General features: G+C 45.5%; 1 protein-coding gene across 1 annotated transcript in view; it reads left to right on the plus strand.

Annotated features, from left to right (window-relative positions):
• Positions 1–9,014: 9,014 nt before the first annotated feature.
• LOC137623295 (organic cation/carnitine transporter 2-like) overlaps positions 9,015–26,842 on the plus strand; it is a 195,816-nt gene continuing 177,988 nt past the window's right edge. Inside the window, exon 1 of the mRNA XM_068354079.1 lies at positions 9,015–9,171. The gene's annotated coding sequence lies outside the window, so the exon portion shown is untranslated. The remainder of the gene's footprint in view (positions 9,172–26,842) is intronic.

Below are 26,842 nucleotides of genomic sequence, written 5' to 3' on the forward strand. Positions count from 1 at the left end.
AAGAAGTATGATGTTATATGGTGTGGTTTCGTCGACTGAAAAACATTTGAGACTTTTCCTTTGTAGTGTTAATATGGGTTAAAGGCAGGTTTTGAAAGAAATGAATATAACTGCCCACCACATCCTTTCTTTACACTGTCACTGTCCATAAACCACGTATTAGGCTTGTGGTGGCATGTTCGGAAAATGGGTCCTAATGAAAAACTGTACAATGGGAAAGTTTAGTGACCGATTTTCAATTCCCATTTTTGGGCTCAAGCCATGGCGTCCTGATGGAAGGTTCCTGTTTGGTAGCTTCCTTGGGTATAAGACTACTAAGATATTCCCAGAGAATTTAACCACAGGTTATCACAGAATTCTAACTTCTGGAGCGAGTATCTCAAAGGTTTCCCTTTAAGACATCGTAATACAACAGGGGACACGCATGTCTGAACGTGCCACATAGCTATCTCCACCCCGAACAGAGTTAATGCTTCGGTGTGTAAGGGCTGAGAATAGCTGGGAGCCGTTCCACAGCTAATCTCACTCGTGGCTACTACTGATACTCGAGACGTAAACAAACGGACGCCATTGCTCTAATGACGTCACGCGCGTCTTTATCCTTTGTTTAGTAGCTGCCCTACTTAGACGGATTTTCCCTTGTGTTATCTTTATCGCTTTGCATCTTCGCTATGTCGTTACCTTCAGCCTCGCCTTCTTCTGGAAAGTTGAGTACAAGGTTCCAGTATTGTTTAATTAAGCTCTGGCCGTAAAGTAAATATTATTTTGCGAAATAATTGATGTTTTGTGGCAGAGCTGTGCCTCTACCGGACCCGCCATTTTATGGCGTCGTTGTTGTTTTGCATGTCTTATTTAGTTAGCCACAACAACGCTTCCGGCATTATATACTAATCGAATACATTAGTTTATTTAGTCTTCATAGCTAGGAACTTTTATATCGTGTTTAGACGCTTTTTATCGGTCATCGATTGACCTCATACCAGTCGGCTACTATAGCCCCCAGGCCAGGAGCCTACATACAAGTGTTCATGCATGATTTATTAGTGATCCTAGACTAAGTTATGAAGATAGTGGCATTATTATTTTACAATACTTTTGACAGTGATGCAAATGTTTTCGCCTTCAGGGACCATATAGGGGATAGGCTAGTCAGTGATTCTTTCTAGCCTAACCTAACCTTAGGACCCCTATATGCTTCCTTCATCCCCTGCCTTGGCATTCCCTCTATTTAGCCTTGATCCCTTTTCTGAGTAAAGGGATTAATTGTCTAATAGAGTATATATATCGCCTCTCAGTCCTCCCTAAAGGAATGAACCCCCTTTAGGGTTGCGTCTGAGAGTGAGGTTAGGCTAGCCTACCTCTATGGCTAGGATAGTCTATGACTTTCCTGCGATAGCGATATGTCTTCTTCCTTGCCTAGTTCAGGACTTTTAGCCCTGTTCTAGGTCGGGTTAGGAAGGTTTCTCTGTTCCATGCTGAAACTGTACTCTTGCACCGTTTTAGCTGATCAGCCTGATCTTAGGTTAGGGAGTGTCCTCCCTTCCCTTAGTGGCCGCTCTGGTACAGAAACCCTTCCTGGGAAGACCTCTCTCTTCTCCCTCCCCACCTATCTCTTGTATAGCCTAGCCTATGCTTAGGTTAGTTTATACTCATCTGTCCCCTGTCCTACAACTCCTCCTTAGGGTGGATGAGTAGGGCTACCCGAGCTTCCCTGTGCAGTCCGCTCTGGTACATATACCTTCATAGTGTCCTATAAGGTTAGTTACTAGTATAGTTCTGCATAGGGGAGTCTCCCCCCCCCCTCTTGGGTGTTCCCTAGCCCTCCCTTGGGCTACCTGCTCCCGGTCCCTAGTGACCCCTGCTTATGGATGTTAGAGCCTGTCTCTATCATGGGTACACCCTCTCAGGGAGGGGGAGGGATGTCTGGAACCCTGACGGTACTTCCTGCATCCCTTCCCCCCTCCCCCTGTCTCTCTATCTATCCGGGTGCCGGTCTCTTGCCGCCTCTACTGTCGGCAATACCTGCCTCCCTCTTGGTGACTTCCCTACCCTTGCCGCCAACCCCCCGTGTACCGAGGGACTGCCGGCTGCCGCCGGCTACTACCGGCGGCTCTCCTACTCCTATCTAATCGTCCGCTTGCCGGTCGATCACCGGAGTGCCGGCATATACTGCCGGCAACCCGATACTACCTGTACCATCCTTATCCCAGTCACCAACCTGGCATCCTCCGGCTGCCGGAGCCGCCGCTTCCTGCCGGCGTGCCGCCGTTGTGCCGGCGGCCGCCATCCTGGTACCTAACTGACTTTTGAAAATTGTCTGTTCTAATGCCAGAATCTATGCAGGAGCGAGCTCCGGCATGCCGGCGGCTTGCCGGATGCCCCAGAGGCGTCAAGAATACTTGCACCCCCTCACTGTAGCTATCATAAGACTAGGATAGCCCTACATAGCAAATAGATAAGCTGCTTTGCTTTTAAGATCAGTACCTAGTACTGCTCTATTAGTGATCATGCTGTCTCTTTGCATTCTTCTAAATTCCAGCATGCTATGTGCATCTTAGCACGGCTGGTTGCCAGAAGCAGTTACCTTTAAAGAGGCCTCCTGGCTCTTAACTGGGAACCGAATGAATTCGATCCCAACCTTGTCCTTGGCTTTCCATGGAGTTCCAAAATAATGGGAATCCTAGGAAACTATATCCAATGATCTCGGTCATTTGGATTATCCCAGGACCAAGCTTATGGTAACCAGCCGGGCGAGATGCATGGAGCGTGTTCTCCTTTACTGTTTTCATTCTCTATGCATCACACCTTCTTTAAGTTAAAATTAATGATTAATATTAACTTAGTTTAAGAGCCATTCTTATGACTCCCCCATACTCATTTTCTCTTTCTTCCACAGGAGGAGCAGATGAAGTGTGACTTCGCCTTCTGCGCTGTGAAACGCCCGCAGTTTTACGGGCATACGGCTTGCAGGACTCACGCCCCTTGTGCAGACAAGAAAGGGGATTTGAAGTTCTGGAATCCACTGGACTGTACGGTCTGCCAGGCCCACCTAGTTGAGGCCTTCCATAACCCTCCCTCAGCGGAGGTTAGAGACATTTCTCGTGAAAAGCTGCGCAAGTGGGTGCGTGGCTTTCAGAAAAATGCTACCGGACCGTACCTGGCCACCGAAGAACTGAGGTCCCTGCTGTTCCCTAAGGCCTCCCCTGACTCAGTGGTTCCGAAAGAAGCAATCCCCACTGTCCAAATTACGGTGGAACCTGATGTGGTCATGGCTCAGTCCATGCATGAGTGTCGTTTAGATTCCGAGGATGATGAACAGATCTCTGACGTCTCGGAAGACACGGAGAAGACGCTTATGGCTCAAGGAGCCGAAGAGGACGAAGACAAGGTGGAATACACCGAGTCGGAGCTTGGAGCTCCTCCCTCATCCATCCCTCCGCCTACTCCTACACCGACGGATGTGTCCATTCCGTCTACCTCCTCGACCCCGGACCCTTCTTCGTCTACCCAAGAACTGATCCGGCTGATTAGAGCTGTCATGGACGACAGACTGAAGGAGAACCAGGAGTCCATCAGGTCAATGATTGGATCCAGAGAACCGAAGAAGATTTCGGTTAAGGATCTCCCAGCTTGCTCTCATGCCAACCCGTGGAGGTATGCAGAGCATATGGTTATTGCGACCGGCAGGATCTTTGTTAGTGACAAGATCGGCACGGTCCCGCTGGAAGATGTGGAGTTCTTCCCAAGCTTCGAGGCCTACCCGGACTGTTACGTCCGGCTTCGTTCCGAACCTGCCTCGAAGGAAGAGACCGAACCTAAAGAAGAGATAGTGTTCGATCTCGCAAAGGCCCAGGCTATGCTAGCCTCCGCATTTAAGAGCAGGGGCTTTACCTGCTCTAAGCTTCCTGCCTTGAGCAAGAAGCATCCTACATACGTCGCACCTGACACTGCGGTTCTTCCTTTCTTGGAAAAGGCCTTAGCTGCATGCCTTAAAGCGGCGGAAGAAGGAAAACCCTGCCCTGCACTGGAGGAGTGCAGACCCTTCTCCATCGTGACACCCCCTGACGCTCGACACTGGAAAGATGTTCAGCATACTTTCGTCGTGGGTAGGCTCGATCCTGACGTCGCCGGACGTCAGTTTAATGAGGACCTCCCTAAGCTCAATGATCACCTCCTTCGCCGGGAACAAGACACGAAGGAGAGGCTTGCGGCATCTCTTTCTCATCAAGTCCAACTGGAAGTGATGGCCTGTGACACAAGAGTACCTGATCACTACATGGTACTAGCCAAATCCCACTTACTTACAGTAATGAAGGACTTGTACCATTTCATAAAGGCTCGTAGAGCCTGTCGTGAATTCGTGTTTGTCGGTGCCACCGTGAAACACGAACCCCGGAGGCTGATTTCCTCCAACATCTGGGGAAAGCACCTGTTTCCTTCTGACCTTGTCAAGGAAATAACTGACAGAGCCGCCACGGAGAATAGGAACCTTCTCCACAAGTGGGGCATGTCCAGAAAAAGGAAACCCTCTCAGGACGATGGACCTCAGCCTAAGAGGAAACCACAGAAGCCAAAACCCCAGCAACGTCAACAACGACGTCAGTTTCCGGGACCCGCTACCTCCCAAGTGGTTGCCCAACCACAGCAGACCTTTCAATTGGTCCCCCAACCGGTGTTGTCACAGTCACCGGTCTTCACCCCTGCCTTTGAGCAACCATCCACTACCTTTCATGCCAAAGGTAGAGGCTCGTCCAGGGGTGCAAGCAGAGACGCATCTCGTCGTCCCTCCAGAGGTAGAGGAGGAAAGGGAGCTAGCGGCCGAGGCAACAAGTCCTCGGGACACCAGAAGCAATGAAGTGCTTCCGGTGGGAGGAAGACTCCGCCAATTCCAGGATCGTTGGACCTTCGATCCCTGGGCACACAGCATCATCAAGAACGGTCTAGGCTGGAGTTGGGTGCAACCACCCCCAACCTTCCAGCGGTTCTTTCAACAATCGACCCCCATTCTGGAAGAATATGTTCTAGACCTCTTGAACAAGAAGGTGATAAGGAAGGTAAAGTCCACCAGGTTCCAAGGGAGACTGTTTTGCGTTCCCAAGAAGGACTCAGACAAGCTCAGAGTCATTCTGGACTTATCCCCCCTCAACAAGTTCATAGAGAACAACAAATTCAAGATGACGCTTCAACAAATAAGGACCCTTCTGCCTCAAGGTTCCTACACGGTCTCTATAGACCTGGCGGATGCCTATTGGCACATTCCAATGAACCATCACGCTTCCTCCTACCTAGGATTTCGACTCCAAAGGAAAAGCTACGCCTTCCGGGCCATGCCATTCGGCCTCAATGTGGCCCCTCGGATCTTCACAAAGCTGGCGGATGCCATAGTACAACAGCTCCGCCTAAGAAACGTCCAGGTGATGGCCTACCTCGACGACTGGCTAGTCTGGGCTCCATCGCCCGAAGAGTGTGCAAAGTCTTGCAACGAAGTTACCCAGTACCTAGAACACCTGGGATTCAAGATCAACGAGAAGAAATCTCGCCTCTCTCCAGCTCAGAAGTTTCAGTGGTTGGGAATCCACTGGAATCTTCAGTCACACCGCCTTTCCATCCCCCAGAAGAAAAGGAAGGAAATAGCAGGGTCTGTCAAGCGACTACTGAAATCCAAACGCATTTCAAGACGACAGCAGGAACGAGTTCTAGGCTCTCTACAATTCGCCTCAGTGACAAACCCAGTGCTTCGCGCACAGCTAAAGGATGCCGCGGGAGTCTGGAGACGCTCGGCATCCATCGCTCGAAGAGACCTCAAGAGACGGCTTCCAAACAGACTTCGACGCCTCCTAAAGCCGTGGTCGGAAGCAAAGGCCCTGAAAAGGTCCATTCCTCTCCAACACCCTCCTCCATCACTCAACATCCACACGGATGCCTCACTGGAAGGCTGGGGAGGTCACTCCCACCTGAAACAAGCTCAAGGGACCTGGTCTCCACTATTCAAGACGTTCCACATAAACATCTTGGAGGCCATGGCGGTCCTTCTTACTCTGAAGAAGTTATCCCCGCCGCCCTCGATCCACATCCGTCTAACCCTAGACAACTCGGTGGTAGTTCGTTGTCTCAATCGCCAAGGCTCAAGATCGCCCCAGAAAAATCAGGTGCTTCTCCCAATCTTCCGTCTGGCGGAGAAGAAGAAGTGGCACCTGTCTGCAGTTCACCTACAAGGATTCCGCAATGTGACAGCGGATGCTCTATCTCGGACAAACCCGATAGAGTCGGAATGGTCTCTAGACGCAAGATCATTCTCCTTCATCTCTCATCAAGTCCCAGAACTTCAGATAGATCTCTTTGCAACGAGCGACAACAATCAACTTCCTCTGTACGTAGCCCCGTACGAGGACCCCAAAGCAGAAGCGGTGGACGCCATGTCACTGGACTGGAACAGATGGTCCAAGATATACCTGTTCCCTCCCACCAACCTTCTGTTGAAAGTCCTCTCCAAACTGAGAACCTTCAAAGGGACAGCGGCCCTAGTGGCTCCCAAGTGGCCCCGGAGCAACTGGTACCCCCTGGTCCTGGAGCTGCAGCCCAAGCTGATCCCTCTCCCGGGCCCAGTTCTCTCTCAACAAGTACAGAAGTCGACTGTCTTCGCTTCATCATCGAAAATCAAGGACCTTCATCTCATGATTTTCTCTCCCTTGCCGCAAAGAAGAGGTTTGGGATCTCGAAGAAAAGTCTAGACTTCCTAGAGGAATACAAGACCGAATCCACGAGACGGCAATATGAATCATCCTGGAGGAAATGGGTCTCCTTTGTTAAAGCAAAAAATCCTAAAGAAATCACCATTGATTTCTGTATGTCCTTCTTCATTCACCTTCATGGACAAGGATTAGCAGCCAATACGATTTCAACCTGCAAATCGGCTTTGACTAGACCAATTCTATATGCTTTCCAAATTGATCTGTCCAACGACATCTTTAACAAATTACCAAAAGCATGTGCTCGCCTACGCCCAGCACCCCCTCCGAAACCGATCTCCTGGTCACTAGACAAGGTACTCCATTTCGCCTCTAACTTGGACAATGATTCATGCCCCCTCAAGGATCTGACTCAGAAAGTTATATTTTTATTTGCTCTCGCCTCGGGAGCTCGAGTCAGCGAAATAGTGGCATTATCAAGAGAAGAGGGACACATCCTGTTTGCTGATTCAGGAGAAGTGACCCTCTCCCCTGATCCGACGTTTCTCGCTAAAAACGAATTACCCACCAAAAGATGGGGCCCTTGGAGAATATGCCCCCTGAAGGAGGATGTCTCTCTATGTCCAGTAGAGAGTCTCAAGGTCTATCTTCGCAGAACTTCGAACTTTGGTGGAGGCCAACTCTTCAAAGGAGAAACATCGGGCAGCGACCTGTCACTGAAACAATTAAGAGCGAAAATCACCTACTTCATTCGCAGAGCGGATCCGAACAGTACACCCGCTGGTCATGATCCTAGAAAAGTGGCATCGTCTCTGAACTTCTTTCAGAGCATGGACTTTGAGAGCCTTAAAAACTTTACAGGCTGGAAGTCCTCGCGAGTTTTCTTTAAACATTATGCGAAACAAGTGCACGAAGTCAAACATTTTGTGGTAGCCGCAGGTAGTGTTATGAAACCTGCACCTAACTCTGCGTAGAACAGTGAGTTACTTGGGACTCTAACTCTTCGGGTGCCTATGTTGACCCTCGAGCGATTCATAGTGATGTCTAAAAACACTTAGTGCTTTTATAACTGTTCTTATCCCAGGTGAAATGTCATAGTGTCACACAAGTGCCGCATGCCTTGAGCATGATGTGTTGTTTAAAGACTTGCGTTCCTCGAGAACGAGTACCTACTAATCCTGAAATTCCTTTTCAGATTTAAGAGCAAGCCTTTATTTCTATGTACATTATTATTACTGTAAATGAACTTTACTTTTGCTGTAAATTATTTAATTTCTGCATTGTGAAATAAAATTTCTATTTTATTACTTATGCGTCTCTTTCAGCTCCTACCTACTATGAAATACATACTGTCATAGTTTTATTTATTCCTCCTCTCTTATGGTCATGAAGAATTTAAGATGTCTAATCCTAAATTATATTCACCTTGTCTCAGTAAGGTTCCTACACGAATACTTACTTCTGATAATCAGGAGATGAACTCTATACACAGTGCCCAACCACCACTGGCCTAATTCAGAATGTTCCTATACAAATATCAAACATTCTGCTTCATCTCTAAGTTCTTAAAAGTTCTTCTGTCAGGATGAATAGCCCTTCAATACCATTTTGACGTCGGCATAGCCCATGGGAACTTCCTACCAATGGGGGACAGGATACTTCGTTCCTATGGTTCTTTACCTAAGATTACTTTGCTGTTTTGTCAATGCCTAGGCACTTAACACTGGGGGAAAATCTACCACGATACATTGATTCTCTGGTACTCTTCCATCAGGACGCCATGGCTTGAGCCCAAAAAACGGATTTTGAGCGAAGCGAAAAATCTATTTTTGGGTGAGATAGCCATGGCGTCCTGATGGACCCTCCCTACTACTTCGTCCAGTTTTGTTCCCACCCTACACAATTGTATCATGGTGATGGGCAGCAACTGGCGTCAGGATAAAGACGCGCGTGACGTCATTAGAGCAATGGCGTCCGTTTGTTTACGTCTCGAGTATCAGTAGTAGCCACGAGTGAGATTAGCTGTGGAACGGCTCCCAGCTATTCTCAGCCCTTACACACCGAAGCATTAACTCTGTTCGGGGTGGAGATAGCTATGTGGCACGTTCAGACATGCGTGTCCCCTGTTGTATTACGATGTCTTAAAGGGAAACCTTTGAGATACTCGCTCCAGAAGTTAGAATTCTGTGATAACCTGTGGTTAAATTCTCTGGGAATATCTTAGTAGTCTTATACCCAAGGAAGCTACCAAACAGGAACCTTCCATCAGGACGCCATGGCTATCTCACCCAAAAATAGATTTTTCGCTTCGCTCAAAATCCGTTTTTGATGCCTTAAGTCCGTAAGTAGTTTGCAGCTGATGCCTGATGCAGGTTAAAATAGGCCTACTGTATTCAGAATTGGTCAATCGTCTAAAAACACTCAAGTAAGGAGGAATCCTTTGCAGAAATCCATTGACTTCAATTAGGCTACTTTGAATGAGGTTAGTATTTTTCTGTTTTGTTTTTTAGGCTGCTTTTTTTATATGTGTTTGATGGGATCTGGAACTCTCTTAGGTTATGAGTAGGCCATAAGTACAGTACTTGAACGAGTGTTCCTCTGATGTAGAGTTGTAAAGCCCCCTGCTCAGCTAAGAATGTTTTGTGTTAATTAAGCTTTTCTTTGTAACGAAAGTTGAATAGATTTATATAGCACCCAACAACAACAGGGTTTCATTGTATTGTATTACAGGGCGATGTAACCTAGGTAAACAACTACTTTTTCTTATAGAAAAAATTACGCTCTCTTCGAAAATGAAACTCGTTCCCGTCGCAAATGAATAGTTTCAGAAATATATATACATCTATATCCTCCGATAAGGGGGGACCCCCAGTGGGAACTCGGGGTTTTGGGTGGGGAAAACATTACTGGGGAATCGATATATAAACGTAAAACAAGCCTTTTCTTCTCTATTCATTACCTTCATGAAATTATAATAACCGAAGGAAAATACAAAACCGTATATCTGAATAAAGGAAAATTTACAGTTTCATCCATTATGGGAAATCTATTATAATAATATATTTCCCGAGTAAAACAAGTCTTTTGTAGTATTTCTGTAAAATATTATCTGTCGCAAATGCCTAGTTCTTTATACAGTATATCGACGATCAAACTCACGCTACTCATGTCTTCCTCCCGGATATTTTCTAAGTCTGTTGTTATTGTTGACTGTGTCTTGTATTTGCTTAAATGAGCCCTGTAACCACTATAATCCGCAGACAAACTAGTCCACTATAAAGTCTTACACGTTTGGGCAATCACAGCGCCTATCCACTATGACGTCATACATGTTTGGCCAATCACAGCGCGACAATACAACAGCGCCACAATACATCTTTCCCTTGCATTTCATTTCGTTCTTAGAAATGGAGGCAGTAGCAAGCACGTCATCTCATGTTGCACAAGAAGTTGAAATTCCATCTTCTTGTCCTGACTGTTTCCTAACTTGCAATGAATTTGTTGTAAGTTATTTGGGGATTATTGAAAACCTAGTGGATTTGTGCCAGAGAGACAATTTAATTTTACAAAATCAAAATTGGCCTGCATGTCAAGGAACCTTCCCAACGGCTTCACGTTTTCCTCAAAGCAGCAACACATCTTGATGAACCAACAGTTTAAGGTAAGCTTCATTAATTTATAGAGTATATTATAATGGTGATAGTATAACGATGTATGCAGCAGTACCATCACTTTGGATTTGGTTTGATGGATGTGTTAGGTAGTGGCTGTAAGGGGGGGGGTGGCCTCGCAGGGGTAGGCCTAGGTAGGGGTACAGGGCCCTAGGTTAGGTGGTTGTATTAGGTTCGGTAGTGTCCCAAAATTCACTGTGGCCTTAAGGGGGGGGTCGCAGGGGGGGCGGAGCCCCCCCTGGTAGGCCCAGGTAGGGGTACAGGGCCCCTAGGTAGGGGTACAGAGCCCCTAGGCTAGGTTAGGTGGGTTTATTAGGTTCAGTCGTGCCCTGAAAATCACTGTGGCCTTAAGGGGGGGTCGCAGGGGGGGGCGGAGCCTCCCCCCCCCCCCCCCCCCCGGTAGGTCTTAGATAGGGGTATAGGGGGAGGGGTGGTGGAAGGATAAGTATTCATTTATTGCAAATATCATTTGACGCCCCCCCCCACCCAAAACCCCGGTTCCCACCTGGTGTCCCCCATAATTGTTTAATTGTTGGGATGAAGTAGGGTCTTTCTGCATTCTAGAACAACTTAGTAAATCTCTAAATCGGATGGTTTGCGGTCAAAATAAATGTTAAATTCGTTGGAACTACACTATTTCTGATGCAACAAATATATTTTTATTCCAGTTTCCCCATAATGGATGAAACTGTAAATTTACCGAATAAACTTTGGAGGCGCCGTTGCAAAGATTGTGTCATGAAAAAATACAGTAACCAGTGCTGCCAACGTCCGATGTAGATTAAATGTTATTTTGTGATCTGTCATACTACTAGGCTAGGTTAGGTGGGTTTGTTAGGTTCTGTTCCCTTTTTGTACTTTTTATATATTAGGTAAAACTTATATGGAGAAATTATTTAAAATACTTATGGAAATATCTTACATTTCTATCGTTAGTAATGTCAGCGTGCCGTTGGTAACTCTGTGTACCATACGTCAACATTGGTAACACTGTGTATTATTGGTAACGTTGCTAATGTTATCGTTCGCAGTACATTCGTAAGAGAAGTGACACCGTGCAACTTAAAGTTAGCCGAATTGGTTGATCTGTTTGTTTCCGATTGAAATGAACATCAAATTTGGTTAAATCACGTTATTTACTATAGGAAAACATATTTTCTGTTCGAAATCTCACCCTGTAATACAATAAAAAATTACCCAGAACAGTTATGTTGTACTTTTTAGGATATTGGTTTTTGTCATCATATACCTTCGATGTACGTACGGTACTTTTATTTGCTATTATTAATTAGGTGAATATATGATACTTTAATTTCTAGCCAAATACATGAACCATATATTTTTCCTACTCGCTGTCTTGTGTTTTATGCTTTTTTTACCATGTTTATTGGGGACAAACCACCCGTTCATGAGTTTTTGGACCCCTTTATGTAAGGATAATTATGGGGTTCCCCAGTGGGAAACCGGGTTTTTTTGGGTAGGGAAATGTCATAAACGAGTGATTTGCAGCAATAATAATGGTCAGAAATGCTAAATAAGCCCAAATAACCAGTTGGGAAAATGTATGGTTCTTGTAAATTGTTGAAATTAGGCCAAAAACGTTATTTTTTAACTTTTGAGATTTGTAAAAGAGTACAGAACCTAACAAACCCACCTAACCTAACTTAGTAGTTCCCAGGTCACAACTCCTAGCAGGGGCAAGCTCCTCGGAACCCCCTTCCCAGGTCACAACCCCTAGCCAGGGCGCAAGCCCCCCGAACTCCCCTTCCCAGGTCACAAACTAAAAGTAAATCACAAATAAATCCTTCCATTATGAAAAAGTAAATCACAACTAAGTCCCTATCTTATGATTGACATCGTCGCCTTTTTTGTTTTCTTGGCAATTAATACAAAAACTTTCCAATAGGAAATTAGCTGGCCTTCCCTAAAAATTAAGTCAGAATCGGACCTTTGAGGCCTTATTTCGCTCTTATTTTTTAATTTCGCATGAGTAACAATAGCTTTACACTAAATGGAGAGCATTTCTATCATAATCAAGTGCTGACATCAACGAAATTACACTAAATTTTGAAATAGATTGATGTTCACTCTTCAAGACATCTTTACGAGATGGTGGTTAACTTAAAACCGAAGAGGCGAAGGTGAGAAAAAAATGGCCGATGTAGATCAACATCCGGGAACTTATGAAGAAGTAATTGTAAGCTGTTATTTGGTTTAACCCTGGATAGGTATGGTGGGTCGTTTGCGACCCCGAGCGTCAAAAAAAAACAGGTTTTTCTCACGTGACTCACCCCTGTGACTGAATTTGTGGGTGATCGACCTGCAGGAGGTGTCTCCCCTACACGCTCTAGTAGTGTCCAGATGTGCATTGCTGTAGCTGTACTCCTTCCCCGATTTCTGAGACGCATCGGGGTCGTTCGCGTCCGAGTTTACCCTTCTGAGGTAGTTTGCATAATTATCAAAGTTATTACGTATTATGAAATTGTCGTAGAATGGTGCAACTTGTATAGGTTATCAGTTGTGGAAAGTCTTGGTGGATTGTTTGGCTACCATGTGCATGTTTTTTTTTTTAGTTAAAATGTCGTTCATCACCACGAGGACCATTTTACCGCGAGTGCCCCTTTTTCATTTTTTTTCATTTTTTTGCCAAGTCATTTTTCCGTAAGATATTGCCAAATAGTGTCGTAAAACTTTTGCTTGTTTAGTGTTGGAAAGTGTGTCTAGATGATCTGGCTACCCATGCATGACTTTGTTTTTGTCAGATACGACGTAGTTATTGGTATATTGGGTATTTAACTGCGGTTACCAATTTCTGTTTTTTTTTCAATATTTGTAAAAATTACTACGTAGTAAGGAATTGCCGTATATTATTCATTTTTTTTTTCATGTTTATGTGTTAGAAAGTGTGCCTTGATGGTTGGGCTAACACGTGCATGTCTTTTTTTTTATCTGAGATGTCGTATATTAGAATGTCGGGCATTTTACCGCGAGTGTCCCTTTTTAATTTTTTTTAATTTTTTTGCCAAGTCATTTTTCCGTAAGATATTGCGAAATAGTGTCGTAAAACTTTTGCTTTTTTAATGTTGAAAAGTGTGTCTAGATGATCTGGCTACCCATGCGTGATTTTGTTTTTGTCAGATACGACGTAGTTATTGGTATATTGGGTATTTAACTGCGGTTGCCAATTTCTGTTTTTTTTTCAATATTTGTAAAAATTTACTACGTAGTAAGGAATTGCCGTATATTATTGATTTTTTTTTCATGTTTATGTGTTAGAAAGTGTGCCTTGATGGTTGGGCTAACACGTGCATGTCTTTTTTTTTTATCTGAGATGCCGTATATTAGAATGTTGGGCATTTTTCCGCGAGTGCCCCTTTTTATTTGTTTTGCATTTTTTTGCTTAGTCATGTTACCGTAAGGAATTGGCAAGTAGTGTCGCAAAACTTATTTTTGGGCTCAAGCCATGGCGTCCTGATGGAAGGTTCCTGTTTGGTAGCTTCCTTGGGTATAAGACTACTAAGATATTCCCAGAGAATTTAACCACAGGTTATCACAGAATTCTAACTTCTGGAGCGAGTATCTCAAAGGTTTCCCTTTAAGACATCGTAATACAACAGGGGACACGCATGTCTGGTCGTGCCACATAGCTATCTCCACCCCGAACAGAGTTAACGCTTCGGTGTGTAAGGGCTGAGAATAGCTGGGAGCCGTTCCACAGCTAATCTCACTCGTGGCTACTACTGATACTCGAGACGTAAACAAACGGACGCCATTGCTCTAATGACGTCACGAGCGTCTTCATCCTTTGTTTAGTAGCTGCCCTACTGAGACGGATTTTCCCTTGTGTGAACTTTATCGTTTTGCATCTTCGCTATGTCGTTACCTTCAGCCTCGCCTTCTTCTGGAAAGTTGAGTACAAGGTTCCAGTATTGTTTAATTAAGCTCTGGCCGTAAAGTAAATATTATTTTGCGAAATAATTGATGTTTTGTGGCAGAGCTGTGCCTCTACCGGACCCGCCATTTTATGGCGTCGTTGTTGTTTTGCATGTCTTATTTAGTTAGCCACAACAACGCTTCCGGCCTTATATACTAATCGAATACATTAGTTTATTTAGTCTTCATAGCTAGGAACTTTTATTTCGTGTTTAGACGCTTTTTATCGGTCATCGATTGACCTCATACCAGTCGGCTACTATAGCCCCCAGGCCAGAAGCCTATATACAAGTGTTCATGCATGATTTATCAGTGATCCTAGACTAAGTTATGAAGATAGTGGCATTATTATTTTACAATACTTTTGACTAGTGATGCAAATGTTTTCGCCTTCAGGGACCATATAGGGGATAGGCTAGTCAGTGATTCTTACTAGCCTAACCTAACCTTAGGACCCCTATATGCTTCCTTCATCCCCTGCCTTGGCATTCCCTCTAATTAGCCTTGATCCCTTTTCTGAGTAAAGGGATTCATTGTCTAATAGAGTATTATATCGCCTCTCAGTCCTCCCTAAAGGAATGAACCCCCTTTAGGATTGCGTCTGAGAGTGAGGTTAGGCTAGCCTACCTCTATGGCTAGGATAGTCTGCGACTTTCCTGCGATAGCGATACGTCTTCTTCCTTGCCTAGTTCAGGACTTTTAGCCCTGATCTAGGTCGGGTTAGGAAGGTTTCTCTGTTCCATGCTGAAACTGTACTCTTGCACCGTTTTAGCCGATCAGCCTAATCTTAGGTTAGGGAGTGTCCTCCCTTCCCTTTGTGGCCGCTCTGGTACAGAAACCCTTCCTGGGAAGACTCCTCTCTTCTCCCTCCCCACCTATCTCTTGTATAGCCTAGCCTATGCTTAGGTTAGTTTATACTCATCTGTCCCCTGTCCTACAACTCCTCCTTAGGGTGGATGAGTAGGGCTACCCGAGCTTCCTTGTGCAGTCCGCTCTGGTACATATACCTTCATAGTGTCCTATAAGGTTAGTTCCTAGTGTAGCTCTGCATAAGGGAGTCTCCCCCCCCCCCATCTTGGGTGTTCCCTAGTCCTCCCTTGGGCTACCTGCTCCCGGTCCCTAGTGACCCCTGCATATGGATGATAGAGCCTGTCTCTATCATGGGTACACCCCCTCAGGGAGGGGGAGGGATGTCTGGAACCCTGAAGGTACTTCCTGCATCCTTCCCCCCCTCCCCCTGTCTCTCTATCTATCTGGGTGCCGGTCTCTTGCCGCCTCTTATGCCGGCAATACCTGCCTCTTGGTGACTTCCCTACCCTTGCCGCCAGCCCCCCGTGTTCCGAGGGACTGCCGGCTGCCGCCGGCTACTACCGGCGGCTCTCCTACTCCTATCTAATCGTCCGCTTGCCGGTCGATCTCCGGAGTGCCGGCATATACTGCCGGCAACCCGATACTACCTGTACCATCCTTACCCCAGTCACCAATCCGGCATCCTCCGGCTGCCGGAGCCGCCGCTCCCTGCCGGCGTGCCGCCGTTGTGCCGGCGGCCGCCATCCTGGTATCTAACTGACTTTTGAAAATTGTCTGTTCTAATGCCAGAATCTATGCTGGAGCGAGCTCCGGCGTGCCGGCGGCTTGCCGGATACCCCGGAGGCGTCAAGAATACTTGCACCCCCTCTCTGTAGCTATCATAAGACTAAGATAGCCCTACCTGGCAAATAGATAAGCTGCTTTGCTTCTAAGATCAGTACCTAGTACTGCTCTATTAGTGATCATGCTGTCTCTTTGCATTCTTCTATTTCCAGCATGCTATGTGCATCTTAGCACGGCTGGTTGCCAGAAGCAGTTACCCTTAATGAGGCCTTCTGGCTCTTATCTGGGAACCGAATGAATTCGATCCCAACCTTGTCCTTGACTTTCCATGGAGTTCCAATATAATGGGAATCCTAGGAAACTATATCCAATGATCTCGGTCATTTGGATTATCCCAGGACCAAGCCTATGGTAACCAGCCGGGCGAGATGCATGGAGCGTGTTCTCCTTTACTGTTTCACTCTCTATGCATCACACCTTATATAAGTTAAAATTAATGATTAATATTAACTTAATTTAAGAGCCATTCCTATGACTCCCCCATACTCATTTTCTCTTTCTTCCACAGGAGGAGCAGATGAAGTGCGATTTCGCATACTGTGCCGTGAAACGCTCCCAGTTTTACGGACATACGGCGTGCAGGACTCACGCCCCTTGCTCAGACAAGAGAGGGGATTGGAAGTTCTGGAATCCACTGGATTGTACGGTCTGCCAGGCCTACCTAGTTGAGGCCTTCCATAACCCTCCCTCAGCGGAGGTTAGAGACATTGCTCGTGAGAAACTGCGCAAGTGGGTGCGTGGTTTTCAGAGGAATGCCACTGGACCGTACCTGGCCACCGAAGAACTGAGGTCCCTGCTGTTCCCTAAGGCCTCCCCTGATTCAGTGGTTCCAAAGGAAGCAATCCCCACTGTCCAAATTACGGTGGAACCTGATGTGGTCATGGCTCAGTCCATGCACGAGTGTCGCCTAGATTCCGAAGAGGATGAACAGATCTCTGACGTCTCGGAAGACACGGAGAAGACGCTTATGGCTCAAGGAGCCGAAGAGGACGAAGACAAGGTGGAATACACCGAGTCGGAGATTGGAGCTACTCCCTCGTCCATCCCTCCGCCTACTCCTACACCGACGGATGTGTCCATTCCGTCTACCTCCTCGACCCCGGATCCTTCTTCCTCTACACAAGAACTGATCCGACTGATTAGAGCTGTCATGGACGACAGACTGAAGGAGAACCAGGAGTCCATCAGGTCTATGATTGGATCCAGAGAACCGAAGAAGATCTCGGTTAAGGATCTCCCAGCTTGCTCTCATGCCAACCCGTGGAGGTATGCAGAGCATATGGTTATTGCGACCGGCAGGATCTTTGTTAGTGACAAAATCGGCACGGTCCCGTTGGAAGATGTGGAATTCTTCCCAAGCTTCGAGGCCTACCCGGACTGTTACGTCCGGCTTCGTTCTGAACCTGCCTCGAAGGAGGAGACCGAACCTAAGGAAGAGATAGTGTTCGATCTCGCAAAGGCCCAGGCTATGCTAGCCTCCGCATTTAAGAGCAGGGGCTTTACCTGCTCTAAGCTTCCTGCCTTGAGCAAGAAGCATCCTACTTATGTCGCTCCCGACACTGCGATTCTTCCATTTTTGGAAAAGGCCTTGGCTGCATGCCTTAAGGCGGCGGAAGAAGGGAAACCCTGCCCTGCACTGGAGGAGTGCAGACCCTTCTCCATCGTAACGCCCCCTGACACTAGACAATGGAAAGATGTCCAACATACTTTCGTTGTGGGTAGGCTCGATCCTGACGTTGCCGGACGTCAGTTTAATGAAGACCTCCCTAAGCTCAATGATCACCTCCTTCGCCGGGAACAAGACACGAAGGAGAGGCTTGCAGCGTCTCTTTCTCATCAAGTCCAACTTGAAGTTATGGCCTGTGACACAGCAGTACCCGATCACTACATGGTACTGGCCAAATCCCACTTACTGACGGTAATGAAGGACTTGTACCATTTCATAAAGGCTCGTAGAGCCTGTCGTGAATTCGTGTTTGTCGGTGCCACCGTGAAACACGAACCCCGGAGGCTGATTTCCTCCAACATCTGGGGAAAGCACCTGTTTCCTTCGGACCTTGTCAAGGAAATAACGGACAGAGCCGCCACGGAGAATAGGAACCTTCTCCACAAGTGGGGCATGTCCAGGAAAAGGAAAACCTCTCAGGACGATGGACCTCAGCCTAAGAGGAAACCTCAGAAACCGAAACCCCAGCAACGTCAACAAAGACGTCAGTTTCCGGGACCCGCTACCTCCCAAGTGGTTGCCCAACCACAACAGACCTTTCAATTGGTCCCCCAACCGGTGTTGTCACAGTCACCGGTCTTCACCCCTGCCTTTGAACAGCCATCCACTACCTTTCATGCCAGAGGTAGAGGCTCGTCCAGGGGTGCAAACAGAGACGCCTCTCGTCGTCCCTCCAGAGGTAGAGGAGGAAAGGGAGCTAGCGGCCGAGGCAACAAGTCCTCGGGACACCAGAAGCAATGAAGTGCTTCCGGTGGGAGGAAGACTCCGCCAATTCCAGGATCGTTGGACCTTCGATCCTTGGGCACACAGCATCATCAAGAACGGTCTAGGCTGGAGTTGGGTGCAACCACCCCCAATCTTCCAGCGGTTCTTCCAACAATCGACCCCCATTCTGGAAGAATATGTTCTAGACCTCTTGAACAAGAAGGTGATAAGGAAGGTAAAGTCCACCAGGTTCCAAGGGAGACTGTTTTGCGTTCCCAAGAAGGACTCAGACAAACTCAGAGTCATTCTGGACTTATCCCCCCTCAACAAGTTCATAGAGAACAACAAATTCAAGATGCTGACGCTTCAACAAATAAGGACCCTTCTGCCTCAAGGTTCCTACACGGTCTCTATAGACCTGGCGGATGCCTATTGGCACATTCCAATGAACCATCACGCTTCCTCCTACCTAGGATTTCGACTCCAAAGGAAAAGCTACGCCTTCCGGGCCATGCCATTCGGCCTCAATGTGGCCCCTCGGATCTTCACGAAGCTGGCAGACGCCATAGTACAACAGCTCCGCCTAAGAAACGTCCAGGTGATGGCCTACCTCGACGACTGGCTAGTCTGGGCTCCATCGCCCGAAGAGTGTACAAAGTCTTGCGACGAAGTTACCCAGTACCTAGAACACCTGGGATTCAAGATCAACGAGAAGAAATCTCGCCTCTCTCCGGCTCAGAAGTTTCAGTGGCTGGGAATCCACTGGAATCTTCAGTCACACCGCCTTTCCATCCCCCAGAAGAAAAGGAAGGAAATAGCAGGGTCTGTCAAGCGACTACTGAAATCCAAACGCATTTCAAGACGACAGCAGGAACGAGTTCTAGGCTCTCTACAATTCGCCTCAGTGACAAACCCAGTGCTTCGTGCACAGCTAAAGGATGCCGCGGGAGTCTGGAGACGATCGGCATCCATCGCTCGAAGAGACCTCAAGAGACGGCTTCCAAACAGACTTCGACGCCTCCTAAAGCCGTGGTCGGAAGCAATGGCCCTGAAAAGGTCCATTCCTCTCCAACACCCTCCTCCTTCACTCAACATCCACACGGATGCCTCACTGGAGGGCTGGGGAGGTCACTCCCACCTGAAACAAGCTCAAGGGACCTGGTCTCCACTATTCAAGACGTTCCACATAAACATCTTGGAGGCCATGGCGGTCCTTCTTACTCTGAAGAAGCTATCCCCGCCGCCCTCGATCCACATCCGTCTAACCCTAGACAACTCGGTGGTAGTTCGTTGTCTCAATCGCCAAGGCTCAAGATCGCCCCAGATAAATCAGGTGCTTCTCCCAATCTTCCGTCTGGCGGAGAAGAAGAAGTGGCACCTGTCTGCAGTTCACCTACAAGGATTCCGCAACGTGACAGCGGATGCTCTATCTCGGACAAACCCGATAGAGTCGGAATGGTCTCTAGACGCAAGATCATTCTCCTTCATCTCTCATCAAGTCCCAGAACTTCAGATAGATCTCTTTGCAACGAGCGACAACAATCAACTTCCTCTGTACGTAGCCCCGTACGAGGACCCCAAGGCAGAAGCGGTGGACGCCATGTCACTGGACTGGAACAGATGGTCCAAGATATACCTGTTCCCTCCCACCAACCTTCTGTTGAAAGTCCTCTCCAAACTGAGAACCTTCAAAGGGACAGCGGCCCTAGTGGCTCCCAAGTGGCCCCGGAGCAACTGGTACCCCCTGGTCCTGGAGCTGCAGCCCAAGCTGATCCCTCTCCCGGGCCCAGTTCTCTCTCAACAAGTACAGAAGTCGACTGTCTTCGCTTCATCATCGAAAATCAAGGACCTTCATCTCATGATTTTCTCTCCCTTGCCGCAAAGAAGAGGTTTGGGATCTCGAAGAAAAGTCTAGACTTCCTAGAGGAATACAAGACCGTATCCACGAGACGGCAATATGAATCATCCTGGAAGAAATGGGTCTCCTTTGTTAAAGCAAAAAATCCTAAAGAAATCACCATTGATTTCTGCATGTCCTTCTTCATTCACCTTCATGGACAAGGATTAGCAGCCAATACGATTTCGACCTGCAAATCGGCTTTGACTAGACCAATTCTATACGCTTTCCAAATTGATCTGTCCAGCGACATCTTTAACAAACTGCCGAAAGCATGTGCTCGCCTACGCCCAGCACCCCCTCCGAAACCGATCTCCTGGTCACTAGACAAGGTGCTCCATTTCGCCTCCAACTTGGACAACGATTCATGCCCCCTCAAGGATCTGACTCAGAAAGTTATATTTTTATTTGCTCTCGCCTCGGGAGCTCGAGTCAGCGAAATAGTGGCATTATCAAGAGAAGAGGGACACATCCTGTTTGCTGATTCAGGAGAAGTGACCCTCTCCCCTGATCCGACGTTTCTCGCCAAAAATGAATTACCCACCAAAAGATGGGGCCCTTGGAGAATATGCCCCCTGAAGGAGGATGTCTCTCTATGTCCAGTAGAGAGCCTCAAGGTCTATCTTCGCAGAACTTCAAACTTTGGTGGAGGCCAACTCTTCAAAGGAGAAACATCGGGCAGCGACCTGTCACTGAAACAATTAAGAGCGAAAATCACCTACTTCATTCGCAGAGCGGATCCGAACAGTACACCCGCTGGTCATGATCCTAGAAAAGTGGCATCTTCTCTGAACTTCTTTCAGAGCATGGACTTTGAGAGCCTTAAAAACTTTACGGGCTGGAAGTCCTCGCGAGTTTTCTTTAAACATTATGCGAAACAAGTGCACGAAATCAAACATTTTGTGGTAGCCGCAGGTAGTGTTATGAAACCTGCACCTAACTCTGCGTAGAACAGTGAGTTATTTGGGACTCTAACTCTTCGGGTGCCTATGTTGACCCTCGAGTGATTCATAGTGATGTCTAAAAACACTTAGTGCTTTTATAACTGTTCTTATCCCAGGTGAAATGTCATAGTGTTACACAAGTGCCGCATGCCTTGAGCATGATGTGTTATTTAAAGACTTGCGTTCCTCGAGAACGAGTACCTACTAATCCTGAAATTCCCTTTCAGATTCAAGAGCAAGCCTTTATTTCTATGTACATTATTATTACTGTAAATGAACTTTACTTTTGCTGTAAATTATTTAATTTCTGCATTGTGAAATAAAATTTCTATTTTATTACTTATGCGTCTCTTTCAGCTCCTACTTACTATGAAATACATACTGTCATAGTTTTATTTATTCCTCCTTTCTTATGGTCATGAAGAATTTAAGATGTCTATCCTTAAATTATATTCACCTTGTCTCGGTAAGGTTCCTACTCGAATACTTACTTCTGATAATCAGGAGATGAATCCTACACACAGTGCCCAACCACCACTGACCTACTCAGAATGTTCCTATACAAATATCAAACATTCTGCTTCATCTCTAAGCTCTTAAAAAGCTCTTCTGTCAAGATGAATAGTCCTTCAATACCACTTTGACGTCGGCATAGCCCATGGGAACTTCCTACCAATGGGGGGCAGGATACTTCGTTCCTATGGTTCTTATCTAAGATTACTTTGCTATTTTGTCAATGCCTAGGCACTTAACTCTGGGGGGAAAATCTACCACGATACATTGATTCTCTGGTACTCTTCCATCAGGACGCCATGGCTTGAGCCCAAAAAACGGATTTTGAGCGAAGCGAAAAATCTATTTTTGGGTGAGATAGCCATGGCGTCCTGATGGACCCTCCCTACTACTTCGTCAGTTTGTTCCCACCCTACACAATTGTATCATGGTGATGGGCAGCAACTGGCGCCAGGATAAAGACGCTCGTGACGTCATTAGAGCAATGGCGTCCGTTTGTTTACGTCTCGAGTATCAGTAGTAGCCACGAGTGAGATTAGCTGTGGAACGGCTCCCAGCTATTCTCAGCCCTTACACACCGAAGCGTTAACTCTGTTCGGGGTGGAGATAGCTATGTGGCACGACCAGACATGCGTGTCCCCTGTTGTATTACGATGTCTTAAAGGGAAACCTTTGAGATACTCGCTCCAGAAGTTAGAATTCTGTGATAACCTGTGGTTAAATTCTCTGGGAATATCTTAGTAGTCTTATACCCAAGGAAGCTACCAAACAGGAACCTTCCATCAGGACGCCATGGCTATCTCACCCAAAAATAGATTTTTCGCTTCGCTCAAAATCCGTTATTTTTATAGTGTTGGAAAGTGTTTCTAGATGATCTGGCTACCCATGCCTATTTTTTTTTTTAGCCAGATATGGCGTATATATAAGTATGTGTTCGATTTTCCTGTGATTGCCATTTTTTGGTTTTTTCCCATTTCTTTCAAAATTACTACGTACTAAGGAACTATCACAGAGTAATATTTCATTTATATGTTTATTTATCGGAAAATATGCCTTGATGGTTTGCCTAGCACGTGGCTGAAATTTTTTTTTTCTGAAATGCCGTATATTAGAATGGCCATTTTTCCACGAGTGCCCCTTTTTATTTGTTTTGCATTTTTTTGCTTAGTCATGTTACCGTAAGGAATTGGCAAGTAGTGTCGCAAAACTTATATTTTTATAGTGTTGGAAAGTGTTTCTAGATGATCTGGCTACCCATGCCTATCTTTTTTTTAGCCAGATATGGCGTATATATAGGTATGTGTTCGATTTTCCGGTGATTGCCATTTTTTCGTTTTTTCCCAATTCTTTCAAAATTACTACGTACTAAGGAACTATCACAGAGTAATGATTCCTCTAGATGTTTATTTGTCGGAAAATTTTGTTTACTTTTTTTTTGATTGAATATCATCAAATTTTTTTAGCTAAAATATTGTTTTACATTTTTTTTTTTTCGATTTTATTTCCCTTCAAAAAAAATTTTTTGGGTCAGAATTTTAATTTTATAAACGTAAAATAATCGACAATTATCCAGCAACCCACCATACAATTTTTATGCATACCCAATAATAATTAGATTAGTAAATAACACCTTGAAATTGACATACCCTTCCTACATTTCAAGTGGCAGATTAGGGAGTCTGAGTCAGTGTGGTTGGCGGCCATTTTGTGGACATATCCGAAGCGTAAGCTGCCCTATCTATATATATTCTTGTTCCCTATAGAATTTGTGATATTTTGGTATATTTTTACCTGCATAAATATCATATTATATATTAAATATATGTATTTTTTTACGAAATTTCCAAGTACTCAAAAAATTACCTTTAGATATGGCCCCTGATATAAATGTAATTTACAAAATAATGAAGATTTTTTTACATATTTCTATTTTAGGATAACATATGTTTATTCCCTAAAAAAATTAGCCACTTCCTATTTCATTTGGGTACCCAAAAAAATTCATGAAATTTGGACAATTTTTTTTGGCCAAAAAAAGTTACCCTTTTTTTCTCATTTCAGATCTTCACCTCCATGGGTCTGACTTCATCCAAAATACATCAAGATGTGTCCTAAACATTCAAGAATCAATTCCTAAAAGGATTTGTGTATATATGTATAAACTTTTTTTTTATGAATTTTTATGTCAGGTCTTTTTTTTTTCTACTTAATTTTTTAAAATATTTATAATAAATAGTTTTTCTGCAGATGAGTAGTATTTATCTTTACAGTTGTTTTAAGCATTCATTGAAGTTTTTTTTGGCAAAAGAAAAAAGGAGGTTACTGCAAAAACTGATTTTTCAAGAATTTTTTTTGGCGTCGGGGTCGTTCGCGTCCGAGTATACCCTTAAAGGGGTGTCCGAGGACCGTACCTATCCAGGGTTAAAAAAAACCACCTGACACAGAAAGCTCCTCAATCCATGGGGAAAAAAACAGATGTAAACAATGGACTTTGAGTGAAAAACATACTTCACATTTAAATTGACCAATACGTAAGTTATTATGCCCCAGCCCCCATTGCGAAAAATCTATTTTTCAATATTAATCTTACCCGATAATCATGTAGCTGTCAACTCTGTTGCAGACAGAAATCTACGGTAGGGATACGCCAGCGATCGCTATACAGGTGGGGGTGAACACCACAGCGCCATCTGTGGTCAGGTACTCCAGTACTTCTTGTCAACACCACCTCAATTTTTCCTCTGTCGTGCCTCCGGCTAGACCTACATGGATACGCTGTTGATTCTGGAGTTATTGCTCACGATTTGGTGATGTATTTGCTCTAGAATTTAGCCTTCGCTATTCAGGAAGCTATATCATTAGCTTAGCAAGTTTTTGGAATTAATTTGATTTAATTTTTGATTTAATTTTGGTACGAAGAGAGTATGAACTCTCTTTCACTTTTAAATGGCCGACCCTTCCCTTAGACGGAAGTGTTGGTGTCGAAGAGAGTATAGACTCTCTTAATTTTGCTTAACAAAAGTTATAGATTTATTTTATATCTCTCCGCCTTTTATAGGCCTCTTTGATTAACTTCCTTAAATTAATTTTTATATTTGTTTATATTCGACCTTTCCTAATAGTAGGCGGTCTTTTCTTGGAACCGAAGTTAATTTACATTGAGCCCGTCATTTCGTTTTACCTGTTAACATATTATGCTATTTTAATGTTTTTGAAAGAATTTCTTTGATAAGTCTCGTACTGTTTTCTAAGTTGAACTAACGTTTTGTTTTGTCTCTGCAGTTGTTGACGTTCAGAACGTTCAACTTGCGCTCTATCGTTACGATAGAGAGAGAGCATTCACGGTGTCACGTTGCAGTAAGAGTAAACCGATTCTAGCGTTTTGTTCATTCTTTCTTAGCTTAAATGGTTTTAATTCTAATAAAGGAACTTTTTATTTGGGAAATCTTTCAGTTTTTTTCCTTTAACAATAATATGTTTTAACGATATATATAATTGGGCTCTTCTCTCAGGTTCTAAGTCAAGAGAGAGAGAGAGAGAGAGAGATAGAGACGGAGGGAGAGAGAGGAGGATAAACGTTTCGTTCAAGCGGGTAACGTTGTTATCGTTTTAGCTCTTCTCCCTAGTCTCTTTAGGGGAGGAAGGTAAACGTTTCTAGAGTTTTATTCTTGTTCTCAAGCTTTATCGGTGAGAGATTTTAAACGTAGTTTATTTTGATCTAGTGTTTAGTCTCTTTTCCAGCCACTGAATTATTTATCTTTCATTATGTTTTTCTGTTACATTGTAATACTGTTTTCGCAATTACTAACTTTTAATGAAGGATAGAATTGCGTGTTTCAGGTACAAACCACTTAAAGTTTCGAGTTCAGTGAAATAAGTGCAAACAGAAAATCAAAAGTGATAAAGTGATAAGCGCAAAGTGTTACAGTGTTGCGTTCGAGGGTTCGTCTGTTCGTGCCAGTTGTTCGCCTAGTCTGGGACCTCTTACAAGCTCCCAAGCCCAGGGGAGAAGTAATGTCGAAGGACTTATGGGTTCAGCAGGCCTTGATCGACGAACAGACGTTTCCCTCCGTGGTTTCGGGTGTAACCAACTCGCGTAGCCGACGTGATCACCCCACCCACACAAAGACGAGAGAGCCCATTTATTCCTCGTCTGCGGAAGAGGTTTCTCGCAGAAACCATGGACCAAATCTTGCAGCTTTTAGTGCAAGTCGGTCCCTTCCGCGCAAGTCCAACTCCTAGGTGGTGTCTTTAACACTGGGTCAGTTCGGACTTGCTGCAGTACGACAACTGCACACCTCCCAGAGAGGCAAGGTGGTATCGCAACAGACAGTAACTCAGTCTGTTGCCGCACCAGCTGTTTTAGACCCTCAGTCTCAACGGACAGTAGCTCCGTTTGTTGTTGTCTTTTTTTTTTTAAACTCTAGTGGTCTATGCTGCTGACAATGCAGTCTCAGCTTGCGGTGTTGATGCAGGAGTTTCAGGCAGAGAAGGTTAGCACACCTCCTCCTGCGAGCGCTCCTCCACCTCTGCGCAGTCCACCCTGCCAGACGTATGATGTTGAGGTTCCTCATCCTACCTCCACGCGTGAGCAGCCGCATTGGGAGTTGCCAGATACCAGTCCACCCTGCCAGACGTATGATGTTGAGGTTCCTCAACCTACCTCCACGCGTGAGCTGCCGCATTGGGAGTTGCCAGATACCAGCGCTGTGCAGCAACCTCCACTTTCCTTGAGGCAGGAGCCTCTTGCTTTGCGGCAACCTCCTCAACACTTGAGGCAGGAGTCTTATGCTTTGCAGCAACCTACTCTACCCTTGAGGCAGGAGCTTCATGTGTTGCGACAACCTCCTCCATCCTCGAGGCAGCAACCTCTTGCGTTGCGGCAACCTCCCCCATCCTTGAGGCAGCAACCTCAACTCTTGCGGCAGCCACCTCCACTCTTGAGGCAAGAACCTCAACTCTTGAAAGAGCCTCAACTCTTGAGGAACCTCATGCTATGAGGCAGCCGCCTCAACGCATGCAGCAACCGCATTCTTCACAGCATGAGCCTCTCTCTGCGCAGCTACCTCCTCAACCCTTGAGGCAGACGCAACTCTTGAGGCAGGAACTTC

Source organism: Palaemon carinicauda, chromosome 30 (genome assembly GCF_036898095.1).
Source record: "Palaemon carinicauda isolate YSFRI2023 chromosome 30, ASM3689809v2, whole genome shotgun sequence".
Taxonomy (NCBI): domain Eukaryota; kingdom Metazoa; phylum Arthropoda; class Malacostraca; order Decapoda; family Palaemonidae; genus Palaemon; species Palaemon carinicauda.